At 35.2% G+C, this 11640-nt stretch overlaps 1 pseudogene; it reads left to right on the top strand.

The window, feature by feature from the left end:
- Positions 1 to 1410: 1410 nt before the first annotated feature.
- LOC101319475 (coiled-coil domain-containing protein 90B, mitochondrial pseudogene) lies at positions 1411 to 2015 on the top strand (annotated as a pseudogene).
- The last annotated feature ends 9625 nt before the right edge of the window (positions 2016 to 11640 follow it).

Here is an 11640-nt window from a genome sequence, read left to right as displayed (position 1 = left end):
AAGGTTGTCTGTGTGAAAGAGTTAATTGGATTTCAATGAGTGTTTTCTAGCTGATGAGGGGACGTCTTTATTGGCCAATGAATACTTGACCTCTTGGTTTTAAGGACAGGTGAAAAGTTTTTATTTCTAGAGGGTTTTGAAGTCCAAAGTTCCCAATAACTGAAGACTAATTTCTGTTAATATTACTTTGCTCAAGTAAAGTAGATCACTAGTTTCTTAGAACATCTGGTTACCATGTCTTTGAAGCCTGAGTAAGTATTGATGAGGCTCTACCCTTTCATGCCATGGTGTTAAGAGAGTTATCAAAGCACTATTTCGAAAAGCAACTTCAACCGCAGCTCATATTGTAAAAGATAAAATAAAGAACACTCCCAAGCCATTTCATAAAATATATTGATAAACAGATTTTTTTTTTAAAGAGAATTGCATCCTGTGTTGGGGAGGATTGGTTATCATACTCAAATAGCATTTAACTTAGTTCTGAAAAATTAAATATGCTCTTTAGTTTCTGTTGTTAAGATCTTCATAGTGTTTTGATATAAGTTTTGTACATAACTAAATGGAGTTTTAAAAACAGCGTCTTGATAGTATAAGTTATTAACACAAATAAAATTACAAATAAGTATTTGTGGTGTATGTGTGGGGTGAAAGTGGAGCTGTCTTAGGAAATTATGGTGGAATGGGGAAAGGAGACACATACCTCTTTTTTGCCCTCATCTTTGCCCTGAATCCAAACTAGCCATTTTTCTTTCTCTTTGGGAGAAATCTTTCAAAGTTAACAAATATACTTATGCTCACGTTCAAAATGGATGTTGGAAAAGAATACCAAGCAAACAAAACCTAGCATCACAACTAAAAGGCATACAAATGATTTTGGAAATTTGCTGCTGTAAGATACCAGAGGAAAGTATTATTTTCAGGTCCGTCCACAGCGATTTTCAAATGGGGTCATCTCTCCTCCTGTCAAAGTTTAACGACAAAGTGTTGTTCTCTCCTTGAGAGAACTGGATGAAAAATACTATTTGTGTATCCAGCATTATTAATTTTAAAATTCAGTGTGTAATTATATGGTGTTATGATGCCTTTAAAATAAATCTATTCTTAAACTTGCAAGGTGAAATTCACTAGTGAGGTGGAATTCACTAGCAATAGAGTTTTGTCAAATGTATCAAAAAGAATGCAGAGTTTGAGCTTTTGCCCTCCCTCACCAGCTGCAAAGCCGAGGACATGTGGAGCCACTGGGTTTGGCGGCTCCTGCGTTCACGAAGGCAGCGGGGGCCTCCGGGTTTCAACTCTCCGCGGGCCTATTTCCTCGGCCCTGCGGAGAGATTTCTTCACCGCCACAACCAAAGAAGGATAATATATGAGGTGAGTGGACATACCTCCTTTAGGACAAAGGTAATTAACTTTTGATACCCGCGCATTGGTTCAGGACTTGGAAACTCATGGATTTGACAAAGCACAAGCAGAAACAATTGTATCAGCTTTAACCACTTTATCAAATGTCAGCCTCCATACTATCTATAAGGAGATGGTCACTCAAGTTCAACAGGAAATAACAGTACAACAGTTAATGGCTCATTTGGACTCCATCAGGAAAGACATGGTCGACCTAGAGAAAAGTGAATTTGCAAATCTGCGAGCAGAGAACCAGAAAATGAAAATTGAATTAGAACAAGTTAAGCAACAACTGATAAATAAAACCAGTCGAATCAGAGCAGATAATAAACTGGATATCAACCTAGGAAGGAGCAGAGTAACAGATATGTTTACAGATCAAGAAAAGAAACTTATGGAAGCAACCACAGAATTTACCAAAAATGAAACCAAAACCAGAGTTATATTTCAGAGACCGGTAACAAAATTGACGCTGAAATTGCTTATTTAAAAACCCTAATGGAGTCTAACAAGCTTGAGACTATTCGTTACCTTGCAGCCTCAGTGTTCACTTGCCTGGCAATAGCACTGGGACTTTATAGACTCTGGAAGTAACAGTGAAACTACTATATTATGCTCCTACTGCTGCTGCTGTTGACTTAGAACAAACACTGTGCCAGGATGGATTTACTCTGAACATTGAAAGTTGCAGTAGAAACTTAATACAAGATTATTTAAAGTACATATGGATTAAAGGAAATGTTTTAGAATGGGAAGGTGTATTTTGTCTTTGTTTTTTATATATGTCTTTATTGTATTATGTTGAAAAGATGCCGTTCAAAACCTGATGGATTTGAGATAGGCCTTTTGTCTTTATCCTTTAGATAGCTCATAGAAACTGAAGCAGAGTTTTCTTGTTTGCTTGAACAACTGTAAATCATACAGGATTTCTTTGGTATGTGTTGCAAATTTGTTTAGTTATAAATAGGGAATCTAAAGTACAGAGTAGTCAAAAGACTGACCTTGTATGGTCCAGCAAGTGAGAATCAGAGGCTCTCCAACTAAATTTTTTTCAAAGAGCTAACAGCTGGGTTGTTTTCAAAACAAAACTTTCTGTATTTTGATTCAAAATATCTCAGAATCCTCTTGCCTAAGAAAATTCTTGGCACACTGTAGATAAATTTGTGTTGGATTAATAAAGACCATATGGATTCCACGGTAAAAAAAAAAATTATATAGAGTTTGAGATCAGTGAGCTACTTGAATCATGATAGTTAATCCTGTTTATAAAATACTTAACTAGCTGAAGTTTCTTAGATGTCTTGTTTTTTACCTTGGCAATGGTGGTTTAAGCCAAGAAATCCCACGGAAGACAAATAATTAGTGTGCCATTACTCCCCAGGCATCTGCATAAAGTCTAACACCTGCATGAAAAATGAAGCATCTATTCTTTTAGACAGTTTAAGGTAACAGCATGGTTGGCATTTTGTAGACACAGCTTCCTATCAGTTCTAAGGGTTGTAGGCTGAGAAGAAACTTAAACTGAAAATAGAAGATTAATTAAATTATCAGGATAATTCAGGCAAAAAAGTAAAATAAAGTTTTGCGAATAAATCGGTCACATGCTATTCCTCAAAAACTATAGCTTGCTTTTCCTATAGACTGTTTTGAATTAATTCATCATTTAATTGATCAGTTGTTTCCCTGTAAATTGCTTGAAGAGCAGCATGAATAGAGTTGTGAAAAGCTAGGAACTTTTGAGTCTAACAGACTTAGATTTGAAACTTGGCTATAACATTACCTAGCTGGGTAGGTACATAACCTCGCTTAAGCCTCAGTTTCTTCTTTTGTAAAAATGGAATAATACCTTACTCACATTTATCAGGAGGATTGAATAAGGTCGTGTATGAAAAAGATTGACTTTTGAGCATGTAGGTGCTCAGTAAACATTAGGATTTCTTTAGTGCATTTAATCAGCTACAGGTATGTAAGACTTTTTTTTTTTTTTTTTTTTTGTGGTACGCGGGCCTCTCATCGCCGCGGCCCCTCCCGTTGCGGAGCACAGGCTCCAGACGCGCAGGCTCAGCGGCCATGGCTCACGGGCCCAGCCGCTCCGCGGCACGTGGGATCCTCCAGGACCGGGGCACGAACACGCGGCCGCATCGGCAGGCGGACTCTCAACCACTGCGCCACCAGGGAAGCCCTGTAAGACTTTTTAAAACAGGCTTCAGATCTTATACAGTTTTGGTAGTATTATAGGTATGATTTCCATATATAACTTCTCTTTAGTCAATTGTAGGTATGTAAAAATTTTGTTGTTGTTGTTCTACTTTAGATATAATATATATTTTTGTAGTGTATTCTTATGATCTCCATAAAACTTCAGTATGTACATCCATGAATGAAGCAGAGAAGAGTTTGTTTCTTACAAAAGGACAAGAATTTTGAAAATACAAAAGATTTCAAAACATTCTTAAATAAGAAAATAATTGAGTTGCTCAAAGTAGAATATTTGAGAATTGTACAGTGATATAAATAGAAAAGTGAAAATATTCTTTCTTTCCATATTCCAAAGACATTTGAATATTTCTATACATATCCATATTTTTTAATAAAACTGAGATCATATTGTATTTGCTAAGATTTGATAAACATTTCATTTAATAACATATTAGTCCTTCCTCATGACAAATATTTTTATAAGCATAATTTTTAATGACTGCAAAATATTCAGGTGAATGATCTTACAATAATTTATCAAACCATTTACTATTTTTGGATGCTTAGGTTGTTTCTAACTTACGGCTATTACATAATTTTATTTAACTAACAAATTTTTGTCTGCACTTTTTGTTGTCTTCTTTGGTAACCTAGTTGTCAATGAATATAGGCATTTTTGACCTGTTTAGAATTTAATTCCAAATTCTACTTCCACAAATAAAATGCAAGAATATACTTCTCAAATCCCCTTTGCATAAGTTGAGCATGGTATTTTTTAAAACTTTTGTGAATTTAATAAATGAAAAATTCAATTTCTAGCAAAAGTGTATGAGTACTGGTTTCTGGTAAACCGAATCAGCACTGGATATTATCAACAAAACAAGGTATTTTATTTGTTTTGGAGAAATTTATTTTTTAAATGAAAGGACTTTTTAAATTGGTAGTGGGATTGGACATTTTTTTTCTGTGTTTATTGGAATTTGAATTGTCTTCTTTGGTGAATCATCTTCTCCCATCCTTTTATCATTTATCTATTGGTGTGTTTAACTTATTCTTATTGACTTATAAGAACTATTTATATATTAAAATAAAAACCATTTAGTATTTTGCATTTATTTTTGGCCTTTTAACATTATGATGTTTTAAAATTAATATAGTTTTATATTTTTATATTAAAAAATAAATGCTTTCCTTTATAATATTATAAACTTCAATACTTATATATATATTACTTTCAAATATTTTACTCATAGAGTAGTAAAATTATTGCTTAAAATTAATTCTCCTTTTATAGTTTTTTTTTACATTTATACAAACTATCTGAAATTTATTTCTGTATTTATGAAGAGATAGGGTGTTAGTTTTATTTTTTTCCATACAGTAGGCCAACCTACTATCAGAGAGTTGGTCTTTTCCAGTCTCCTATATTGGTTAAGTCTTGTGGATTTATGACAGTTTCTGACTTACTTCTCAGTTATCAATTAGATCTATTTATCTGTAGATAGTTTTTCCCTAATATTATGCTCTTTTATGCAATACAAATCTTCATCATTTTATCATTGTTTTGGCAATAATAAAATAATAATTGCAATAAATGGTAATTATGATTAGGACAAGAATGATCACTTTACTCAAGTCAGTGACTCATATGCAAGGTAACCTTGGGTAAGCTACTTACTTACCCATTGGGGTAAGTAAAGTGGGAAGCATCTGTAAAATGGGCAGAATAGTATCTAGTGAACATTATGGTTTACTCTTCAATAGGCATTCCACTCCAACTCTTTAGTGGCCAGTTATGATAGTCTTTTCATGCTAAACAGTGATTGCTTTAGATAAGGTCTTGTCTAAGCCAATTGGGCCAATAAAACTTGAGAAAAGTCTTAGGGCTTCTGGACAAGAAGCTTCCTGCACTTTAACAGTTGGGTAAAAGTGGTTTTGGTCTGTCTGTGTCTCTCTCTGACACACATGCACATTTCCCTTACACATGAACAAGGAGTTCCATTTCCCTGTCTACTACTGGCAGTCGTCTTGAGATTATGACAAGCAGCCTGAGGACTACAGCTGACTCAAAGAGAGGGAAAAGTTAAGAAAATAACAGAAGGTGGAGCCTGGAGCCCGTATCTCCCTTTGTCTGAAGCCCACACTACTTCTGGCAGGTTACTGTTACTTGCAATTTAGTGTGCTAAGCAAATAAAAGCATGATTCCATAGTGCTTTAGAATATCACCAGGAATGCAGCAATATGTGGTTGTCAGGTATGAAATGTTGCTGTCATTATGCATGAGTTAGTTGATCACACATCTCTGTTAGCAGAAATGTTTGAGCATGCAGCTTCAATATATTTGTTTACCAGATGCATTACTGTAAATATCTATGTGATATATAAATAAAAATATATATTAGACATACTATATGTAACATTGAATATTATATACATTATAAAAATTCACAAAACAGGAAGGAACTTGGAAGAGATAAAGATGAAATAAGTAATTTTAAAATAATTTTTGTTCACTTATTAATGTTACAGAAAACCCTTCCCCACTAATAGCATCATTATTAAATATATTTATTTTATAAAAATATATACTGGATTGGGCTTCCCTGGTGGCGCAGTGGTTGAGAGTCCACCTGCCGATGCAGGGGACACGGGTTCGTGCCCCGGTCCGGGAAGATCCCACATGCCGCCGAGCGGCTGGGCCTGTGAGCCATGGCTACTGAGCCTGCGCGTCTGGAGCCTGTGCTCCGCAACTGGAGAGGCCACAACAGTGAGAGGCCTCCGTACCGCAAGAAAAAAAAATCTACTGGATCACACACTATTACCTAACCCTTATCATCTCAGAAAGGTCAATAAATCATGAACAGTTGTCTTTAAAAAAATGTCACAACTGTACTTTAAATTCAACCACTCTTTTAAGTACTTTTTGAAGAAGTTACCAGCAAAATCTGTAATATACCAGGCTTCTCTCCCAATCTAATGTCAGGTATTGTAAAGACTCTATTCTTTAAAGTAATATATGTAGGTATGTTTAGCCTCATGCACAAACTGCAATAGGCCATAATATGCTGAAAGCTGGTAGATGAATTAAGGCTTTTCTGTTGACCCTCGGCATTGCTAAAACCACATACCTCCCTCAGCCAAACTGACAAACCTTTTATGGTAGGTTGACCAATTTAGGGTGTCAGTGTCAACTGTGTATTAAATATTATAGGGTTCTTTTATTCCTTTTTAAAGATAAAGATAAACTCATTATTTCTCCCATATGTCAATAAATTGGCATGTCCTCCTGGCATATGAATGCCCTTCACTGGAATACATCGGTTAGATATCAACTGTGAGCCGCTAAAAAAAAAAAAATCTAATTTTTTTTTGGAAAGAGCCATCATGAGGTTACATGTCAAAACAATTAAAAACCAACCCTAAGAAATAGAATATTCTGGTTGATAAACTGCTATGAATGTAGAGGCTCTTGTTTTTATTGTGGCCCCAGTATTGATTATAAACCTTATAATCACAGTCAGAAGCACAAAACTAGAGTTGTTGGTGCTAATGTGGAAATTGAGGAATAGCAGTGTTAAATCAATGAGACCACTTCGCCAGTGAAGGGGGGTAGAACTAGGAATTTATCATAGTGTAACAAAACCACATGAAGTATTGCCTTAAATGCTTTCAGCATCCAAAGAGAACCAGTAATATTATCATTTATTTGTATAAAGATTCAGATGGTTTTGAAAAAGGTTAAAATATAGTTATATCTGGGTACTCTGAACTCTTGGAAAGTGAGTTGTACTATATAGCCAAACTGTACTGCTTCTTAAGGATTAAACCCTCAACAATCAACACTTTTATTATATTTTAATTTTTCTAGTATGAGTTTCAGTCATTTATGTACTAAGCAAACATTTCCAAGAGTCTTCTGTAAATTCCTATAGACTGTTCCTGTGACGTGTGTAAGACCATTTGCCACATCTGTAAAGAGCTCTGCACCGCTGCCCTTTTTAAATTCGTGCTTTGCTTTTTATGGTGTTTCTATCTTTTCTTTTTCTTCTATACTGTCACATCTTGTTAATATACTAAGTTCTGCTTGTGGGAAATACCCTTCTACAGCCCTTCTCTCCCTTCCTAATTTGCTGCTTCAAATCGGTTTTGGTCCTGAAACAAGTTAGAAATGTTCATTAACAACTAAGTTGGCTTGAATTACTGACATAAGTTCTCTCCTATGAGCAGAGTGTGTCAGTTTTACTGCCTGTGTGTTATAATATACATTTCAATTACTTGATATTCTTTTCTTGGCTTTGAGATTGGTGAGGAAGCCACAGACCCATGCTTCAGAATGGGTAAATTGTTACTCTGGTGCTCAGTGTTTTCTGCTTTTGACCTGATGGCAGTGGATTCCTTGAAACCTGTCATGTCTCTGTGTTGATTGTTAAGCCTTCACTCATGAAGAATGATTATAATGCATTTCCTGTTACTTCAACTTCTTAAATGAGGTTTTCTCAGAATATAGGATATGAAAAAACATATAAACATCCTTAGAAATACCAGAAAAGAATTCTGCACTGAACACTAGTGACACCCTACTGAATTTTTAAAAATTCCTTTAATCTAAGACCAAATTGCAATGTATTAATTGACTTTGGATTGTTTCTTTTTGACTTCTGGAAACTCAGAGTCATTGTCTAAATTTTTGACTGAAATAAAGTAAGAAGTAAATAAATGGAAAATAAAATGTTTTTATTGTTTGTCCCACAATAAAATTTAATTTATTTGACTATTTACCAGAATTAGAATTGACGGTGTTCACTTGATATTTGAGTGCATTTTATGATGGTGTTCACTTGATATTTGAAGTGCATTTTATGATAGATTTTTTTTTGCAGTTTTAAAATTATTTAAGACCCTTTTTTGAGAAGTTACAGAAATGCATAAATCACACAGAATGAAGTCCAATAATACTACTTTCTGTATGCTTTGTATTTTACAATTTCCAAAGCATTCTCTCCATAACTTAATTTTTTAGTTCTCATGAACCATGTCAAGAGGTAAACGGGGCAGTTATTACAACTGTTTTACAGATGAGAAATCTGAGCCACGTTTGCAGCTAAGGGACTGACCAAGGAGGTCACATAGCTAGCTTGTAATTGACAGAACTTGGATGTGAATGTGAATATAGTCAGTGCTTTTTGCCCTTCAGATGTTGCCTGGGTGTGGTTCATAGAAGTACTGATATGAAAATGAATGCTTAATAAAAACCTGTTGACTGATGGATCGGTATGGAAGCAAGTCATGTCTAATGGAAGTGAGAAGAGGCTGACAAGAATGTCGGAATCGGCCTGGAGAGGGCCTGGCACGTGCCTGTGCATTTTGTTCTCAGTCACTGCTAGATCCTATTCCTACTGTCCATGAAATGACCCAGGAATCCTTCTTCCCTGGCAGCGTCTGCAGCTGCTATATGTGGACCAGCTCTCCACGGAACTAGGATTAAGGAAGGGCCATAGAAGAGTGATCTCCCCACTAAATAGGCTGATAAAATGTTCAAGAGTCACAGCTGTTAGAAACAGCAGGTCTTTTGTTCCCTGTGCATGTGGAAAAAGATCACTGGAACAAAGTTCCAGTTCTTCAAAATTCAAAGTTCTAGGACTTCAAAGTTTTGTGGGTTTTTTTTTGTTTTCTTTAATCTTGGGAGAGCACTTTAGAATGATGTGCCACATTATCAATACATACAGTATTTTACAAAAATCAGTCCTTTGTCCCCAGAAGCTCATTTCCTTTTTTATTTAGCTCAGGACATATCCTAGGAACTTAGTAAAGGGCATGCTACAATATTAAGAATTCTATAATTAATGTTGGCCAGGATTTGAATTTAAATCCTTTACTTTTCAGAGTCTAATTAAACTGAGACATTATTGTGAGTGGAATGAGACATTTTCCTGACCAACCGTATATTAATGGTTTAATGTGTAAGGATTTTATGTTAAAAGTTTAAAACATATTTGGAATAATGCGTTTTCCTTTGAAGTCAGGAAGAGTGAAAAGTTATCTTGCCTTAACATAAAAGGAAATCACCTTTGATAAAAGTGGCCTTATTAGGGCAAATATTATTTTATCTCTTTACAATTCTTAGTAGCTCTAAAATACACCACAAAATTGTAAATATAATTACAAACACTATACCAACATAACTGCTGTAGTTCAGTAGGTTTGGGTTCTAAATAACTAATTCATTTTAGATCAGGTTTTTAGCTGTGAAATTGAACTCTTTGGGGAATGATGTTAATATTTGCAGGTAGCTTAACTGCAAAACTGTCAATATAACAGAATTGTGTATTCAAGTGCTTAATTTCAGGTTTTACTTGGGCTGTAAAAGGTAGTTTAATATATGTCCTAGAAAGTCAGCTATAAGAAAATAATCATCTGTTGATGTTTACAATGTATTCTAGAAAGGAAATACTGTTCGTTTTCTGGCAATCATTTTTCCCCCCAGAATTATAAATTATATGCGTTAAGAGCATTAGCATCTTAGATGTCCATAGCAACTTTTCTCTAATAATTCAAGTGCTTTTACTTCTATTATTTCATTGTATGTTAACATCACTATATATATGTACTTCATTCACAAATCAAACTCACAAATCAATATACTATATGTACTTCATTCACAAATCAATGTTAATTGAAAATAGCATTATAAAATTTAAACTTAAAAGAGAAATGCATAACCTGAAATCTATAAACTATAAAAATTATAAAAAGACAAACCTCCAAAAATGCTCTGTTCCAAAATAATATTCTTCAAATTTCACAAAGATGAAAATATTAGTTGGATTATTTAAAATACAACTAATATTGAATAAAATCATCAGGCATAAATAAAACAGTAAGAATTGGTGTAAAATAAGCCTTCAGTTTTTATGTAAAAATAAAAGTGTGTTTTCATGCTCATACAAGCTTATAATCTTTTTCTGCCCCACTTCTCTGATCTTAGGAAGAAAGGATCAAATTCTTTTGCTTTTTTCTCTGTTTCATCGAAATAGAAATCATAGATCTTAGGAGAAGGGGACAAGAAAGCGAAACAAAGGGCAAAGCTAAGGGCGAAGTGGACTGAAAAGAAGGCTTCATACATTTCCCCGAATCTGACTGCTTTCTGGAGTTGGCTTATCAATGTCTTGTGTAGTAGTAGTAATAATAGTGGCAGTGGTATAATTGTTACTCACATAGATATTCTTCCTGAAAATAGAGAAATAGCCTATTAATTTTAGGAAGAGTATAACTTTCACAAAGCCCTCAGAGTTAGGCCCAGGGCAGTGAAAAGAATGTCTGAGCACTAGGAAATGTTTAATTTAAGATTGAACTTGGACCATTTACCTTTTTTTTTAAAATTTATTTTTGGCTGCATTGGGTCTTTGTTGCCGCACGCGGGCTTTCTCTAGTTGCGGCGAGCGGGGGCTACTCTTCCTTGCGGTGCGCAGGTTCCTCATTGCGGTGGCTTCTCTTGTTGTGGAGCACGGGCTCTAGGTGTGCGGGCTTCAGTAGTTGTGGCGCGCGGGCTTACTTGCTTCACCACATGTGGGATCTCCCCGGACCAGGGATTGAACCCATGTCCCCTGCACTGGCAGGCGGATTCTTAGCCACTGTGCCACCAGGGAAGTCCCGGACCATTTACCTTTGATTGTCACCACCAGCAAATCCTGAAGTTGAATCTCTTGAAACTTACTATGGTTTCAGCAGCACAGGGGTTAAATTTCCTTCCAACCTGCCCTAGATTCTTCTCAGGAGCTGGGAAGGCAGTTCTCCCAATTCCCAAGTAAGTTATTCAACACAGCATAAGGCAGAGCTCAAATTCTTCTGTTGAGAACTTATCACTACTCAAACCAAAAGGAAATCTAAAGAAGGCTGCCAAAATGCTTCTCTGCTGCCCTCCCCCACCAAGGGAGATATAAAAATGGCAGAGTTACAAAGCAAACTACAGTGTATGGAACATATATATATATATATATATATATATATATATATATATATATATATAAATTTAAAAAGCCCACC

This window comes from Tursiops truncatus, chromosome 4 (genome assembly GCF_011762595.2).
Source record: "Tursiops truncatus isolate mTurTru1 chromosome 4, mTurTru1.mat.Y, whole genome shotgun sequence".
In the NCBI taxonomy this organism is placed as follows: Eukaryota; Metazoa; Chordata; class Mammalia; order Artiodactyla; family Delphinidae; genus Tursiops; species Tursiops truncatus.
The sequence above is the reverse complement of the archived record's forward strand: the minus strand, read 5'-3'. Positions and strand labels throughout refer to the sequence as shown.